The sequence below is a fragment of the Ranitomeya imitator genome, chromosome 4, assembly GCF_032444005.1.
Source record: "Ranitomeya imitator isolate aRanImi1 chromosome 4, aRanImi1.pri, whole genome shotgun sequence".
NCBI classification, from domain to species: Eukaryota; Metazoa; Chordata; class Amphibia; order Anura; family Dendrobatidae; genus Ranitomeya; species Ranitomeya imitator.
Window position 1 is genome coordinate 605,290,363 of NC_091285.1, and position 18,484 is coordinate 605,308,846.

Sequence of the window (18,484 nt, forward strand, 5' to 3'; positions counted from 1 at the left end):
CCTTGCGAAAGTATTTGGCCCACTGGAACTTTTCAACCTTTTCCCACATATCATGCTTCAAACATAAAGATACCAAATGTAAATTTTTGGTGAAGAATTTACAATAACAAGTGGAACACAATTGTGAAGTTGAACAAAATTTATTGGTTATTGCAATTTTTTGTGGAAATTCAAAAACTGAAAAGTGGGGCAGGCAATATTATTCAGTCCCTTTAACTTAATACTTTGTTGCGCCACCTTTTGGTGCGATTACAGCTGCAAGTCGCTTGGGGAATGTCTCTATCAGTTTTGTACATCGAGAGATTGATATTCTTGCCCATTCTTCCTTGGCAAACAGCTTGAGCTCAGTGTGGTTTGATGGAGATCATTTGTGAACAGCAGTTTTCAGCTCTTTCCACAGATTCTCAATTGGAGGTGTGGACTTTGACTTGGCCATTCTAACACCTGAATATGTTTATTTGTGAACCATTCCATTGTAGATTTTGCTTTATGTTTGGGATCATTGTCTTGTTGGAAGACAAATCTCCATCCCAGTCTCAAGTCTTTTCCAGACTCCAACAGATTTTCTTCAAGAATGATCCTGCATTTGGCTCCATCCATCTTCCCATCAATTTTAACCATCTTCCCTCTCCCTGCTGAAGAAAAGCAGGCCCAAACCATGATGCTGCCACCACCATCTTTGACAATGGTGATGGTGTGTTCAGGGTGATGAGCTGTGTTGCCTTTAAACCAAACATATCGTTTGGCATTGATGCCAAAAAGTTCGATTTTGGTTTCATCTAACCAGAGCACCTTCTTCCACATGTTTGGTGTGTCTCCCAGGTGGCTTGTTGCAAACTTTAAGTGACACTTTTTTTGGATATCTTTGAGAAATGGCTTTCTTCTTGCCACTCTTCCATAAAGGCCAGATTTGTGCAGTGTACGACTGATTGTTGTCCTATGGACAGACTGACCCACCTCAGCTGTAGATCTCTGCAGTTCATCCAGAGTGATCATGGGCCTCTTGGCTGCATCTCTGATCAGTCTTATCCTTGTTTGGAAGAAAGTTTAGAGGGATGGCCGGGTCTTGGTAGATTTGCAGTGGTATGATACTCCTTCCATTTCAATATGATTGTTTGCACAGTGCTCCTTGGGATGTTTAAAGTATGGGAAGTTATTTTGTATCCAAATCTAGCTTTAAACTACTCCACAACAGTATCACGGACCTGCCTGTTGTGTTCCTTGGTCTTCATGATGCTCCCTGTGCTTCAAACAGAACCCTGAGACTATCACAGAGCAGGTGCATTTATATGGAGACTTGATTACACACAGGTGGATTATATTTATCATCATTAGGTATTTAGGACAACATTCAGAGATCCACAATGAACTTCTGGAGTGAGTTTACTGCACTGAAAAAGGGGCTAAATAATATTGCACACCCCACTTTTCAGTTTTTGAATTCCCACAAAAATTTAAAATAACCAATAAATTTCATTCAACTTCACAACTGTGTTCCACTTGTTGTTGATTCTTCACCAAAATTTACATTTGGTATCTTTATGTTTGAAGCATGATGTGTGGGAAAAGGTTGAAAAGTTCCAAGAGGCCGAATACTTTCGCAAGGCACTGTATATATATATATATATATATATATATATATATATATATATATATATATATTTACAGTACAGATCAAAAGTTTGGGCACACCTTCTCATTTAAAGATTTTTCTGTATTTTCATGACTATGAAAATTGTACATTCACACTGAAGGCATCAAAACTATGAATTAACACATTTGGAATTATATACTTATCAAAAAAGTGTGAAACAACTGAAAATATATTCTAAGTTCTTCAAAGTAGCCACCTTTTGCTTTGATGACTGCTTTCCACACTCTTGGCATTCTCTTGATGAGCTTCAAGAGCTAATAACCGGAAATGGTCTTCCAACAATCTTGAAGGTGTTCCCAGAGATGCTTAGCACTCACTTGTTGGCCCTTTTGCCTTCACTCTGCGGTCCAGCTCACCCCAAACCATGTCGATTGGGTTCAGGTCTGGTGACTGTGGAGGCCAGGTGTGTCCAAACTTTTGGTCTGTACTGTATATATATACACTGTGTGCAGAATTATTAGGCAAGTTGTATTTTAGAGGATTATTTTTATTATTGATCAACAGCTATGTTGTCAATCAACCCCAAAACTCATAAATATCAAAGCTTAATATTTTTGGAAGTTGGAGTGTTTTTCTTTTAGATTTGGCTATCTTAGGAGGATATCTGTTTGTGCAGATAACTATTACTGTGCAGAATTATTTGGCAACTTAATAAAAACCAAATATATTCCCATCACTTGTTTATTTTCACCAGGTAAACCAATATAACTGCACAAAATTTAGAAATAAACATTTCTTACATGCAAAAACAAAACCCCCCAAAATTAGTGACCAATATAGCCACCTTTCTTTATGATGACACTCAACAGCCTTCCATCCATAGACTCTGTCAGTCGCTTGATTTGTTTACGATCAACATTGCGTGCAGCAGCCACCACAGCATCCCAGACACTGTTCCGAGAGGTGGACTGTTTTCCCTCCCTGTAGATCTCACATTTTATGAGGGACCGCAGGCTCTCTATGGGGTTCAGATGAGGTGAACAAGGGGGCCATGTCATTATTTTTTCTTCTTTGAGACCTTTACTGGCAAGCCACACTGTGGAGTAGTTGGAGGCATGTGATGGAGCATTGTCCTGCATGAAAATCATGTTTTTCTTGAGCGATACCAACTTCTTCCTGTACCACTGCTTGAGGAAATTGTCTTCCAGAAACTGGCAGTAGGTCTGGGAGTTGAGCTTCACTCCATCCTCAACCGGAAAAGGTCCCACAAGATCATCTTTGATGATACCAGCCCATACCAGTACTCCACCTTGCTGGGGTCTGATTCGGAGTGGAGCTCTCTGCCCTTTACTGATCCAGCCTCTGGCTCATCCATCTGGCCCATCAAGAGTCACTCTCATTTCATCAGTCCATGAAACCTTTGAAAAGTCAGTCTTAAGATATTTCTTGGCCCAGTCTTGAGGTTTCATCTAATGTTTCTTGTTCAAATGTGGTCGTTTTTCAGCCTTCCTTACCTTGGCCATGTCCCTGAGTATCGCACACCTTGTGCTTTTTGTCACTCCAGTAACATTGCAGCTCTGAAATATGGCAAAACTGGTGGCAAATGGCATCTTGGCAGCTTTACGCTTGATTTTCCTCAATTCATGGGCAGTTATTTTTCACCTTTTTTGCCAAACACGATTCTTGCGACACTGTTGGCTATTTGCCATGAAACGCTTGATTGTTCGGTGATCACGCTTCAAAAGTTTGGCAATTTCAAGACTGCTGCATCCCTCTGCAAGACATTTCACAATTTTGGACTTTTCAGAGCCCGTCAAATCTCTCTTTTGACTCATTTTGCCAAAGGAAAGGAAGTTGCCTAATAATTAAGCACACCTTATATAGGGTTTTGATGTCATTAAACAACACTCCTCCTCATTACAGAGATGCACATCTCCTGATTTACTTAATTGGTAGTTGTCTCTCAAGCCTGAACAGCTTGGAGTAGGACAACATGTATAAAAAGTATCATGTGATCAAAATATAACTTGCCTAATAATTCTGCACACAGTGTATATGCACCGTGTTCCAAATTATTATGCAAATTGGATTTAAGTGTCATAAAGATTTAGTTGTTTTGTTTTTCAAATAAACTCATGGATGGTATTGTGTCTCAGGGCTCAATGGATCACTGAAATCAATCTTAACACATGTGGTAATTAGTTGTCCAGGTGATTCTAATTAAAGGAAAACTACTTAAAAATGATGTTCCACATTATTAAGCAGGCCACAGGTTTCAAGTAACATGGGAGAAAAAGGATCTCTCTGCTGTCAAAAAGCATGAAATAGTGGAATGCCTTGGTCAAGGGATGAAAACATTAAATATTTCCTGAAAACTTAAGTGTGATCATCGTACTGTTAAGAGATTTGTGGCTGAATCTGAGCACAGATGTGTTCGTGCTGATAAAAGCATAATGAGGAAGGTTTCTGCCAGGCAAGTTCATCGGATTAAGAGAGCAGCTGCTAAAAAGCCATTGCAAAACAGCAAACAGATATTTGAAGCTGCTGGGGCCTCTGGAGTCCCTCGAACCTCAAGGTGTAGGATCCTTCAAAGGCTTGCTTTGGTTTATAAACCTACTATTCGGAAACCCCTTAGCAGTGTTCACAAGCAGAAACGGTTGCAGTGGGCCCAGACATATATGAAGACTAATTTTCAAACAGTCTTGTTTACTGATGAGTGTCGAGCAACCCTGGATGGTCCAGATGGATGGAGTAGTGGATGGTTGCTGGATGGCCACCATGTCCCAACAAGGCTGCGACGTCAGCAAGGAGGTAGAAGAGTCATGATTTGGGCTGAAATAATGGGGAAACAGCTGGTAGGGCCCTTTAACCCCTTTCTGACCTCGGACGGGATAGTACGTCCGAGGTCAGATCCCCTGCTTTGATGCATGGCTCCGCGGTGAGCCCGCATCAAAGCTGGGACATGTCAGCTGTTTTGAACAGCTGACATGTGCCCATAATAGGTGCGGGCAGAATCGCGATCTGCCTGCGCCTATTAACTAGTTAAATGCCGCTGTCAAACGCATTTAACTACCGCTTCCGGCCGGGCGGCCGGAAATGACGTCATCGCCGACCCCCGTCACATGATCGGGGTCGGCGATGCGTTAGGATGATAACCATAGAGGTCCTAGAGACCTCTATGGTTACTGATCACAGGTGGCTGTGAGCGCCACCCTGTGGTCGGCGCTCACAGCACACCTCCATTTCTGCTACATAGCAGCGATCAGCAGATCGCTGCTATGTAGCAGAGGCGATCGAGTTGTGCCTGCTTCTAGCCTCCCATGGAGGCTATTGAAGCATGGCAAAAGTAAAAAAAAAAAAGTTAAAAAAAATTTGAAAAAAAGAAAAAAAATATAAAAGTTTAAATCACCCCCCTTTCGCCCCAATCAAAATAAATCAATAAAAAAAATCAAATCTACACATATTTGGTATCGCCGCGCTCAGAATCGCCCGATCTATCAATTAAAAAAAGCATTAACCTGATCACTAAACGGCGTAGCGAGAAAAAAATTCGAAACGCCAGAATTACGTTTTTTAGGTCGCCGCAACATTGCATTAAAATGCAATAACAGGCGATCAAAAGAACGTATCTGCACCAAAATGCTATCATTAAAAATGTCATCTCGGCACACAAAAAATAAGCCTTCAACCGACCCCAGATCACGAAAAATGGAGACGCTACGAGTATCGGAAAATGGCGCAATTTTTTATTTTTTTTTAGCAAAGTTTGGAATTTTTTTTCACCACTTAGATAAACAATAACCTAGTCATGTTAGGTGTCTATGAACTCGTACTGACCTGGAGAATCATAATGGCAGGTCAGTTTTAGCATTTAGTGAACCTAGCAAAAAAGCCAAACAAAAAACAAGTGTGGGATTGCACTTTTTTTGCAATTTCACCGCACTTGGAATTTTTTTCCCGTTTTCTAGTATACGACATGCTAAAACCAATGATGTCGTTCAAAAGTACAACTCGTCCCGCAAAAAATAAGCCCTCACATGGCCAAATTGACGGAAAAATAAAAAAGTTATGGCTCTGGGAAGGAGGGGAGTGAAAAACGAACACGGAAAAACGAAAAATCCCAAGGTCATGAAGGGGTTAAGGTTCCTGAAGGTGTGAAAATGACCTCTGCAAACTAAATAGAGTTTCTGACTGACAACTTTCTTCCATGGTATGAAAAGGAGAAACGTGCCTTCAGGAGCAAAATCATCTTCATGCATGATAATGCACCATCCCATGCTGCAAAGAATCCCTCTGAGTCATTGGCTGCTATGGGCATAAAAGGAGATAAACTCATGGTGTGGCCACCATCTTCCCCTGACCTCAACCCTATAGAGAACCTTTGGAGTATCATCCAGCACAAGATCTATGAGGGTGGGAGGCAGGTCACATCAAAACAGCAGCTCTGGGAGGCTACTCTGACTTCATGCAAAGAAATACAAGCAGAAACTCTCCAACAACTCACAAGTTCAGTGGATGCAAGAATTGTGAAGGTGATATCAAAGAGGGGGTCCTATGTTAACATGTAACTTGGCCTGTTAGGAGGTTTTGGAGTTAAATAGCTTTTTTTGTTCAGTGAATGTGACCTCCTAATGCTGCAAATTCCACAAATGAGCATTTTCAGTTCTTTAAAACATATCAAATGTTTAAAAATTCTACTGTGCCTAATAATTTGGAACAGTGCATTTTGAGTTTTAATTCATTTTGGAGATTATACTGTTATGATTGGGAGGTTTCTTCAATAAAATTCGATGTATAATCTAACGGGTGATGACTTTTATTAGACTGGCTGTCATTTGCACCGACCATTTTGGAAAATCCAAGAAAAATATAATTTGCATAATAACATGGAACATGGTGTATTGGTGTATATACAGTATATATATATTAGTGGCTTACGAAAGTATTCTTGGCATTTTTTGTGTTTTGCTACATCACAACCTGGAAATTCATGCAATGATTAAGAAACGCAAGGTTCGAAACGTGTCTGATCATTCTAGTTAACCCTTGAGGGGGCTAGTGATCATTATGCTGTATGCTGTCATGCTGTTTTTAAAGAAATTTGCTTCAATAACTTACGGATTTTATAGGACAAAAAGAGCTGGAAATACCTCATAGATCGATTTTTTTGGAGGATTTGCAACAGTTTATGTAAAGAACGTGCCTACAACAGTGAAAACTTCAGTGTGCACAACTATCCACTCCTCTAAAGTCAGTACTTTGCAGAGCCTCCTTTTGTGCCAATTACAGCAGCAAGTCACTTTGGATAAGTCTCTATGAGCTTTCAATAATTTTCGACTAGGATTTGTGCTCAAACCTCAAAGCAAAACTGCTCCAGTACCTTTAAGTTTGGTAGATGGTCTCCTCTGGTGAACATAAATTTTCAAGTCTGACCACAAATTATCAACTGGATTAAGGTCTGGGCTTTGACTAGGTCACTCCAAAATATTTACACGTTTCCCCTTAAATAACTCAATTGTTGCTTTAGGAGTATGCTTTGGGTCATTGTCTTGTTGGAAGGTGAACCTCTGTCCCAGTCTCAAATCACTGACAGACTGAAACAGGTTTGGCTCAAGAATATCTCTGAATTTCTTACCTACCTTCCTCTCAATTTGGACCATTTTCCTGTCCCTGCTGCCAAAAAGCATTCCTACAGCATGATGCTGCCACCACCATGTTTCACTGTGGGGATGATGTTCTTGTGGTGATGAGCTGTATTCGTTTGGTGCCAGACATAGCGTTTATCTTGGTGGGCAAAAAGTTAAAATTCGGTCTCATCTGACCACAGCACCTTCCTCTATACATTTGAGGAGTCTCCCATATGTCATTTGGCAAACTCAAGATGAGACTTACAATTTAATTTTGTAACTAAAGGCATTTTTCTACCCACTCTTCTATAAAGGCAGCTCTATGGAATGTATTGTGGTTTTACAGACATATACTACAGTCTCTGCTTGGGAACTCTGCAGATCCTTCAGGGTTACCTTTGGTTTCTGTGCTGTATCTCTCATTAATGACCTTCTTGCCCAGTTGGAGAGTTTTGGTGAGCGGCCCTCTCTTGTCAGGTTTTTTGCGGTCCAATGTTCTTTCCATTTGATAGTAATGAATTTGATGGTGCTCTGGGAGATCATCAGAGATTGGGGTATTTTTTTATAACCCAACCCTGACTTGTACTTCTCAATAACTTTGTCCCTGACTTGTTTGGATATCTCCTTGGTCTTCATGGTGTTGCTTTGTTAGTGGTGCCTCTTGCTTAATGGTGTTGCAGCCTCTGTGGCCTTTACGTAAAGTTGTGTATATTCTGACAGGCCATGTGACACTTAGAATGCACACAGGTGGATTTCCTTTCACTAAGCATGTGATTTATGAAAGTGTCCAATAGAGAATGAAGGCAGCACTCACAGTACCGGTCGTGATTCTTTATTCAAAAACAGAATTAAACATAGCGACGGGGAGAAGAGGTGGAGAGTGGAGACAACAAAAGAACATTTTCATTATACTGTATATTCAGCAAGCACCCAGATTACTGCATGCAGTTGTACCGGACTCCTGAGGAGCTGTTTAGCCAGTTACATTGAGGCCACATTTGGTCCCGGTGTAGGGTTATACTACTTTTTCTACCTACTGATGATTCACTGATTTAGGAAAGTAATTGCTTGCACCAGAAATTTTTAGGGACTTCATCGCCGAAGGGGTGAATACATAGCACATACCTATTTTTAATTATTTATCCCATAAATCTAATTTATGCCTATATTTTTCTCACTTCACCAACTTAGACTATTTAGTTCTGATGCATCATATACAAATCGGATTACAAAAATATTCAAACAGGTTGCAATGTAAGAAAGTAGGTAAAGAGTTAAGGGGGAGGGAGGGTTAAATACTTTTAGCAAGCCACTGTATATATTTATTTCTCAACTTTTTTTAATATCACAAACTGTACTGATAAGAAACTTAGAAATTTTGCCATTTTCACACTGGTCACTTGGGCTATTTTAGACTCATACTTCCTGTCCTATCAGGAAGTGTTTTCAGCAGTTTCCTTATCATCACAGGCAGTATTATAATGACAGATAAAACCTTTATACGTAGCGGATAACACATAATCCGATAATGACATGTCCATCATATAAACCCCAATATGTTTCTGATAACAACAAGTGCATAACTATCTGTTTTTTTTTTTGCTGGTCTTGCAGAACAAAGACAGTAAAATGTCAGCATGGTGTAAAGTCTCTTCATGTGAATATGTACAATATGTACTATAATAATTGTGCAGTTATGCATAAAAATCTGCTGCAGTATCCTATGTTCTACCTGTGAGAATCTCTCAGATCGTTGCACTCCTGAAAGTGTTGTCTTACCTGTGGTTTTGATGACAATAATAACATAAAAGCACTATAAAGAGCCCTATAAATAGCCTTTTATGCAGTTTTTCATATATCTACTTTATCTAGTACAAATTCTCCAAATGACTCATGTAGGAGGATTGCATTACATTGTCCTACTCACAAGTACGACGGGATTACTAATAGTAATACAGACAGGAAAAAACGCATACATGTATAAAGAAATTTAGGAATAATAGAAGCAGTTTAACAATCAAGGGCTAATATCTTGTACCGAAAGTACAGTATATTATGTCATATTGCGTCAGTGTTCTGCACAGTCCTCCTCCTCCACCGCCATGACAGTTAATTCTGATTTTGTCAAATACACCTCTATCTGTTCTGCCCTTTAGTGTTCAAAACCACAGCAAGGATTGTATTTTAAGGGAACCTGTCCCCCTTCAAAATGGAAGTTGAGCTAAGCCCACCGGCACCAGGGGCTTATCTACAGCATTCTGTAATACTGTAGATAAGCCCCCAATGTATCCTGAAAGATGAGAAAAAGAGGTTATATTATACTCACCCAGGGGCGCTCCCGCTGTGGTCCGGTCCGATGGGCTTCGCGGTCCGGTCTGGGGCCTCCCATCTTCACAGGATGACATCCTCCTGTCTTCACGCAGCGTTCTCCAGCGCAGGCGTACTTTGTCTGCCCTGTTGAGGGCAGAGCAAAGTACTGCAGTGCGCAGGTGTCGGGCCTCTCTGACCTTTCCCGGCGCCTGCGCACTGCAGTACTTTGCTCTGCCCTCAACAGGGCAGACAAAGTGCAACTGCGCCGGAGCTGCGGCATGAAGACAAGAAGAGGACGCGATCATAAGAAGATGAGAGGCCCTGGACCGGACCACGACGCCCACATCAGCGGGACTGCCCCTGGGTGAGTATAATCTAACCTCTTTTTCTCATCTTTCAGGTTACATCGAGGGCTTATCTATAGCATTCCAGAATGCTGTAGATAAGCCCCTGATGTCGGTGGGCTTAGCTCAACTTTTGGGGGTGACAGGTTCCCTTTAACAATAACAACTTCTTCCAGTTAATTTATTGAATGAGATGAACAGACAGCATTTATACTCTGATGACAAGAGGTGTGATCATATTGAGAGAATAATTCACACATTTAGCTTTATTGGTGGGTCTCTCAGGTGTGGTGGTAGGGGCACTGACAGTTGTGGTCTAGGTGGCATTGCTAGGCAGGGCAAATCTACAGGTGTGAATCATGAGGGGGCAAGGATCTTATAACATTTACCATATTGCGATAACTATCAGCTGAGTCAAGGACAATGATTTTATGGTGGACATAGTATGGGGACCAGATTATGGTGAAGAGGAGGTAATCTCATGAGAGGAAAAGGTTGTTGATGATCAAGAGCGGAGTCGACATCTGATCAAAAGATCTTTTACGGGCAGATCAGTTTAGAAATAGGTGATATCGCAACTGCTGTTCATGGAGGAGGCTCAACAGTGCCTGAAGTCTTTAGTTGTCCTACTGGCAAGTCTAATGTACAGGTATCTCAGGTGTAGCTATTTGTTACATAGTATCAAAAGACTGTGGCCACCTCTCTGATCTCTCAAACTAGGAGCACCCTAGGCTATCCCTGCCCCCCGGATCACCCCAGAGGGTGGAGATGCTGGGGTCTCATACCTTGCTCTGTTCCTAGCTTAACCTTTATCTCTTCCCTCCTCCACCCAAGGAGGTGTGAGGTCAAAGTATATTGGAAAACATAAACCAGGCAGAAAAATGGTTTACACATAAGGATAAAAGAAAACTACAGTCATACAAATACACTCACAAAATAACAGAGTGGGAAACAGTGGAGGAATAGGAGGCACTAACCAAATGGGAGAGGATAAGGACAAACACGCAAACCAATTCCATGCAGCAACCTCCTGAAAAGCTCTCCAACCACCTACTTCAAACATTGAAATTCTCCTTCTACTTCAAGTCAGTCAGGAAGTAGAAACACTATCACTGGCAAGTCCAAAGTGTCAGTGGCAAGTTTATATACCAGAGGCGAGTGGCCAACAAAGAACAGCTGAGACAATTCAGGATGGAGAGCTCCAGGAGACCAACTGAACCGATTAACCCTTGCAATAACAGCGCAAAGAAAACCTGCACTGTTTAGTACGATAGTGAAGCAGTTTTAATCAGTGCAGGAGTTCATGTAACCAGACTTTGCAATATTCTGGCCTCTCTCTGTCACGGCATTGTAGGGATGTGGACTGTCTTACCCTGTTCCTGCCCCTGAATACAACAGACGTGTTATGTAAATACCATTTTGTGGTTTTATATGTAACAGTAAGGCTACGTTCACATTTGCGTTGTGTGGTGCTGCGTCGGCGATGCAACGCACAACGCAAACAAGAACGCATGCAAAACGCATCATTTTGTGACGCATGCGTCCTTTTTGGCATGATTTTGGACGCAAAAAATGCAACTTGCTGCATCCTCTGCGCCCTGACGCTTGCGCCAAAAAAGACGCATGCGTCACATAACGCAAGACAACGCATGTCCATGCGCCTGACGCAGCCCCGCAAAACGCTAATGTGAACGTAGCCTAACGTGTGTCTAATGTAATGTAATGTATTATGGTGATGTACAATAGGTATTAATTAGAGATGGGCAAACCCGAAAAGTAAAGTTTGGCGTCTGTACCGAACACCTTCTGTTCGGGCATGGACACTGAACACAGACTTCACAGGAAATCTGTGTTACTGTTTGGGTTTCGGCCCCCGAACACAGGGTGTTTGTCGTGCTGTCATGTCGCGGCAAACACTGCTCCTGATCGCATGAACCCGCAGCTGTGATCAGAGGTAAAAGGTTTACCTCCGGTCACTGGTGTCGGCTGATGGGACTACTACTCCCATCAGCCTCCACCTGCTGCCGCTAATAACAGCGAGAGCAGGCGGCGGCTGATGGGAGTATTCAATCAGCTGGCGCCTATGCTTGAAATAAATAATTAAATTTAAAAAATGGTGTGGATTCCCCTGTATTTTCAATAACCAGACATACAAAACTGATACCTGGGGGATGCAGCCCTCAGTTGTCAGCATTAGCAAGGCTAGTTATCAAGAATAGAGGGGTCCCCATGCTTTTTTTTTTTATTTTATTTAAATATATAATTTAAAAAAAATGGCGCGGAGTCCCTCCCATTTTTGACAACCAGCCAAGCTAAAGCAGACAGCTGTGGGCTGATATTCTCAGGTAAGGGGCCATGGATATTGCCCCACCAGCCTAAGAGTAGCAGCCCGCAGCCACCCAAAAAAGACTCAACTATTAGATGTGCCAATTCTGGCATTTTGCCCGACTCTTCCCATGATGATGTCACCACTAGTCACTGATGCAGCGATCGCAGCAGCTCATTCATCAGTGGTTTTCAGCCTAGACATTCGCATCTTGGCACCGTCCAGGTTGAAAACTGTTCATCCCCAGACATGGATTACAGCGTGTGACAGAACCTCGGACAGGTGAGGGATATGATTGTTTTTTTATTTTTGTTTTATTACGGGAGACAAGGGCTTCAATGGAATGGGCGTTAGGTAATTCTGACTATGTTTCTTATTTTTAAATAAAAAAGTAAAAGTGTGTTGATTTCAAATTAAGGACTTTATTCTGGCTGTGTGTTTATTTACAATATAACTGTAGGATTAGTAATGGATAGATGTCTTATAAACGCCCCTCCATTACTAACCTGTGCGTTTGATGTCACCGTGCAATTCAAACTTGTTACATCAACCTCACAAATATGAACCCCACTTGCCACTACTACAGGGCAAGTGGAAAGAGCTGGGCAAAGCCCAAGAAATGGTGCATCTACTAGATGCATCTTTTGTGGGGTGGCTGAGGGCTGTTATTTTTAGCCTCTGGGGGCCAATATCCAATATCTCCTTACCAGCCTGAGAATACCATCCTCCAGCTGTCTGCTTTAGCTTGATTGGTTTTCAAAAATGGGGGTGACCCCACGCTGTTTATTAAAATTATTTATTTAATTATTTATTTATTCTTGATAACCAGCCTTGCTAACGCTGACAACTGAAGGTTGCAGCCCCCAGCTGTCAGCTTTGCCTAGCTGGTTATGAAAAATACAGGGGGACCCATGCCATTTTTTTTATTATTTGTTTAGAGCACAGGCACCAGCTTATGAATACTCTCATCAGCTCTTGTCTGCTCTCACTGTTATTAGCGGCAGCAGGCATAGGCTGATGGGAGCAGTAGTCCCATCAGCCGACACCAATGACCGGAAGTAAACTTTTTACCTCTGATCACAGTTGCTGGCTCAAGCTGTCATTTGATCATTTGACAGCATGGGAACCATGGCTGTCTGGATGATCAAGTGAATGGGGTTTGGGTCCGGGTATTGCTTTGGTACCCAAACCCAAACTTTTTTTTACTAATTAGGCCAAACCCGCCGGACCCAAACATCCAGGGGTCCGCACATCTTGATTGTTAGTAATTCGTGATGAGCGAGTGTGCTCGTTACTCAGGTTTTCCGAGCATTCTTGGGTGGTCTCCGAGTATTTTGGGCATGCTCAGAGATTATGTTTGAGTCACCGCAGCAGCATGATTTGTGGCTGCTAGACAGCCTGAATACATGTGGGGATTCCCAAACAAACAGGCAACCCCCACATGTGTTCAGGCTGTCTAGCAGCTGCAAATCATGCAGCCTCGGTGACTCAAAAATAATCTCCGAGCATGCGCAAAATACCAGGAGACCACCCGAACATGCTCGGAAAACCCAAGTAACGAGCACACTCGCTCATCACTATTGTTAATGCATAATATGAATATAGTATAAGGATAAGCTTAATAGGTTAGCATGTAAGATACATAATGGTTAAGGTTATGTTTAGTCTAGTGGGTGGGCACTAGGGCTGATAAGAATGGGGGCACATCCTGGTTGTAGAGAGTTCAGTGTCAGCTAGTGATCTGTATAGTCAAATTCAAGTTCAGGTGGGGTGGGTTTTTAGGGGCAGCATGGGCCAAATGTTAAAGGCAGTGGGAGGCCAAATGGAGTTCCCTGATGGACATTCCAACAGCGTCTAAAGCCTAAGGCTTGAGTGAGCTACCAAGGAGTGGGCCTGGTCTTCTGACATCATGAGGTCAGTGGATGTTGAATTACATGGGGGGCAGGTGGTGTGCTGCCGGAATGGAGAACGATGGAGGCTGTTGGAGATAGCGCAGTGTCGGACTGGGGTGCTAAGGGCCCACCAGTAACATTGACTGTGGGGGCACACTTTTCACCTGCATACAAATAATACACTACCCTGGCTCACAAATATACCTATATCCCTATATAATAATAACCTGGGTAGTTTGGTTAATGAATGGTGAGATGCTGCTTTTTTATGTACAGAATGAATCAATTGAATTATGCCAAATAATGCCCATATAGTGGGGTTGGCGGCCCAGATTTGCACAGGGGCCCACCGGGGGATTCCACTGTTACCCTATGGGCCAGTCTGAGCCTGAGTTAGCGGTTTGGTGGTAGTCCAGAACAAATGGGTGGAAAGATAGAAGACGAGTTGTACTAAGGAGAAAAAAAGTGCAAATCGCAGTGCCCTATCCCACTTGCATCCACCTGATGGACTTGGACTGTTTAGTAAAAGTTTAACTGTTACAGAGAACTTGGAGTCACTTGCATTGTGAGTGACAGCTCCTGAGGACGGAAGCCTGGAGACACGGAAGGCCTGAGGTCTACAAGTGAATGTGATGCACCCCACACCCTACAGCACACTGGTACTGGGACACCCCTTGTCTGTAAAGTGTCAGAGCAAAACCAGACAACAGATCGGACAACTGCTTTCGGACACTTTAGAATTGCCATTTGATAGTACTCCACCCTCCTAAGAGGGACCTCCGGAACCTCAGAACCAGGTTTATCTGGATGTGAAGCATGACTAGACCGGACCAACCTGATCACATGAACATCAGACACTGGTAGCCACATTCTCTCCTCAGGACAGTAACCCTTCCAATGTACCAAATAATGAAGAAACTGGCATACAAAGCAAGAATCAATAATCTTTGCTATCTGGAATTCCAGATTCCCATCAACAATGACTGGGGAATGTGGTGTTGGAGATGGTTCAGAGGAAGCAAGATTTTGTTTTGAGAAGTGATTGGTGAAACACAATAAGAAGCAACTGCGACCAACGGAAAAAGTTTACCTCCAGTCACAGAGGCATTGACTGATAAGAAGGTTCTACTAATCAGCCAATACTTTCTGACATTAATACTAGGGAGAACAGGTGGCAGATGAAGGGAGTATTCATCAGCCAGAGCAGTGCAGTAGAAATCAATTAAAAAAAACGATGTGGGTTCCCCTCTTTTTTTGATAACCAATATGACAAAACTGATAGCTGCAGGGCTGCAACCCTCAGCTGTCAGCTTTATCATGGCTGGTTATGAAGAATAGAGCGGTCCCCATGCTGGTTTTTAAAAATAATTTAAATAAACGATTTAAAAAAAACCGACTGGGGTCCCCCCCACTTTTGACAACCATGCAAGCTAAAGCAGACAACTGGGGTCTGGCATTTTCAGGCTGGTACTTGGACATGGATATTGCCCCCTAACCTAAAAATAGCAGTGAGCATCTGCCCCAGAATAGGCATAAGTATTAGATGGCCCTGTGGTGGCAAGTGGGGTTTGTATTTGTGGGGTTGATGTCACCTTTGTATTTTCAGGTGGTATCATACCCACAGGTTAGTAATGGAGAGGTGTCTATAAGACGCTTCTCCACTACTAACTTCATAGTCATATGGTCAAGAAAAACACTCAGAATAAAATTCTGTATTTGAAATAAAAATACACACTGCTTTACAAATTTAATTAAAAATCTTCTAATATATAAAGCTGAATGTGTGTGTGTGTGTATGTGTGTGTGTGTGTGTGTGTGTGTGTGTGTGTGTGTGTGTGTATGTACAGTGGGGCAAAAAATTATTTAGTCAGTCAGCAATAGTGCAAGTTCCACCACTTAAAAAGATGAGAGGCGTCTGTAATTTACATCATAGGTAGAACTCAACTATGGGAGACAAACTGAGAAAAAAAAATCCAGAAAATCACATTGTCTGTTTTTTAACAATTTATTTGCATATTATGGTGGAAAATAAGTATTTGGTCAGAAACAAACAATCAAGATTTCTGGCTCTCACAGACCTGTAACTTCTTCTTTAAGAGTCTCCTCTTTCCTCCACTCATTACCTGTAGTAATGGCACCTGTTTAAACTTGTTATCAGTATAAAAAGACACCTGTGCACACCCTCAAACAGTCTGACTCCAAACTCCACTATGGTGAAGACCAAAGAGCTGTCAAAGGACACCAGAAACAAAATTGTAGCCCTGCACCAGGCTGGGAAGACTGAATCTGCAATAGCCAACCAGCTTGGAGTGAAGAAATCAACAGTGGGAGCAATAATTAGAAAATGGAAGACATACAAGACCACTGATAATCTCCCTCGATCTGGAGCTCCACGCAAAATCCCACCCCGTGGGGTCAGAATGATCACAAGAACGGTGAGCAAAAATCCCAGAACCACGCGGGGGGACCTAGTGAATGAACTGCAGAGAGCTGGGACCAATGTAACAAGGCCTACCATAAGTAACACACTACGCCACCATGGACTCAGATCCTGCAGTGCCAGACGTGTCCCACTGCTTAAGCCAGTACATGTCCGGGCCCGTCTGAAGTTTGCTAGAGAGCATTTGGATGATCCAGAGGAGTTTTGGGAGAATGTCCTATGGTCTGATGAAACCAAACTGGAACTGTTTGGTAGAAACACAACTTGTCGTGTTTGGAGGAAAAAGAATACTGAGTTGCATCCATCAAACACCATACCTACTGTAAAGCATGGTGGTGGAAACATCATGCTTTGGGGCTGTTTCTCTGCAAAGGGGCCAGGACGACTGATCCGGGTACATGAAAGAATGAATCGTGAGATTTTGAGTGCAAACCTCCTTCCATCAGCAAGGGCATTGAAGATGAAACGTGGCTGGGTCTTTCAACATGACAATGATCCAAAGCACACCACCAGGGCAACCAAGGAGTGGCTTCGTAAGAAGCATTTCAAGGTCCTGGAGTGGCCTAGCCAGTCTCCAGATCTCAACCCTATAGAAAACCTTTGGAGGGAGTTGAAAGTCCGTGTTGCCAAGCGAAAAGCCAAAAACATCACTGCTCTAGAGGAGATCTGCATGGAGGAATGGGCCAACATACCAACAACAGTGTGCGGCAACCTTGTGAAGACTTACAGAAAACGTTTGACCTCTGTCATTGCCAACAAAGGATATATTACAAAGTATTGAGATGAAATTTTGTTTCTGACCAAATACCGTATATACTCGAGTATAAGCCGAGATTTTCAGCCCAAATTTTTGGGCTGAAAGTGCCCCTCTCGGCTTATACTCGAGTCAAGGTGGGTGGCAGGGTCGGCGGGTGAGGGGGAGAGGGCGCTACTTACCTAGTCCCAGCGATCCTGGCGCTCCCCCTGCCATCCCACGGTCTTCTGTGCTGCAGCTTCTTCCCCTCTTCAGCGGTCACGTGGGACCGCTCATTAGAAAAATGAATAGGCGGCTCCACCTCCCATAGGGGTGGAGCCGCATATTCATTTCTCTAATCAGCGGTAACGGTGACCGCTGATAGAGAAAGAAGCTGCAGCACAGAAGACCGTGGGACAGGCAGAGGGAGCCGGACGTCGGGACCAGGTAAGTATGTCATATTTACCTGTCCCCGTTCCAGCCGCCGGGCGCCGCTCCGTCTTCCCGGCGTCTCTGCGCTCCCCTCTGACTGTTCAGGTCAGAGGGCGCGATGACGCATATAGTGTGCGCGGCGCCCTCTGCCTGATCAGTCAGAGCAGAGAGATGCCGGGACCGGACGCCGGAACGAGACGCTGGGAGCTGCAATCAAGAGAGGTGAGTATGGCTTTTTTTTTTTTTTATTGCAGCAGCGGCACAGATTTATGTGGAGCATCTATGGGGGCAGTATGAACGGTGTAGAGCATCTATGGGGGCAGTATGAACGGTGCAGAGCATCTATGGGGGCAGTATGAACGGTGCAGAGCATCTATGGGGGCAGTATGAACGGTGCAGAGCATCTATGGGGGCAGTATGAACGGTGCAGAGCATCTATGGGGGCAGTATGAACGGTGCAGAGCATCTATGGGGGCAGTATGAACGGTGCAGAGCATCTATGGGGGCAGTATGAACGGTGCAGAGCACTGTATGGGGCACAGATATGGGGGCAGTATGAACGGTGCAGAGCATCTATGGGGGCAGTATGAACGGTGCAGAGCATCTATGGGGCAGTATGAACGGTGCAGAGCACTATATGGGGCAGTATAAACGGTGCAGAGCACTATATGGGGCAGTATGAACGGTGCAGAGCATACAGGGCACAGATATGGGGCAATATGAACGGTGCAGAGCACTATATGGCAGAGCTATGGGGAAATAATGAACGGTGCAGAGCACTATATG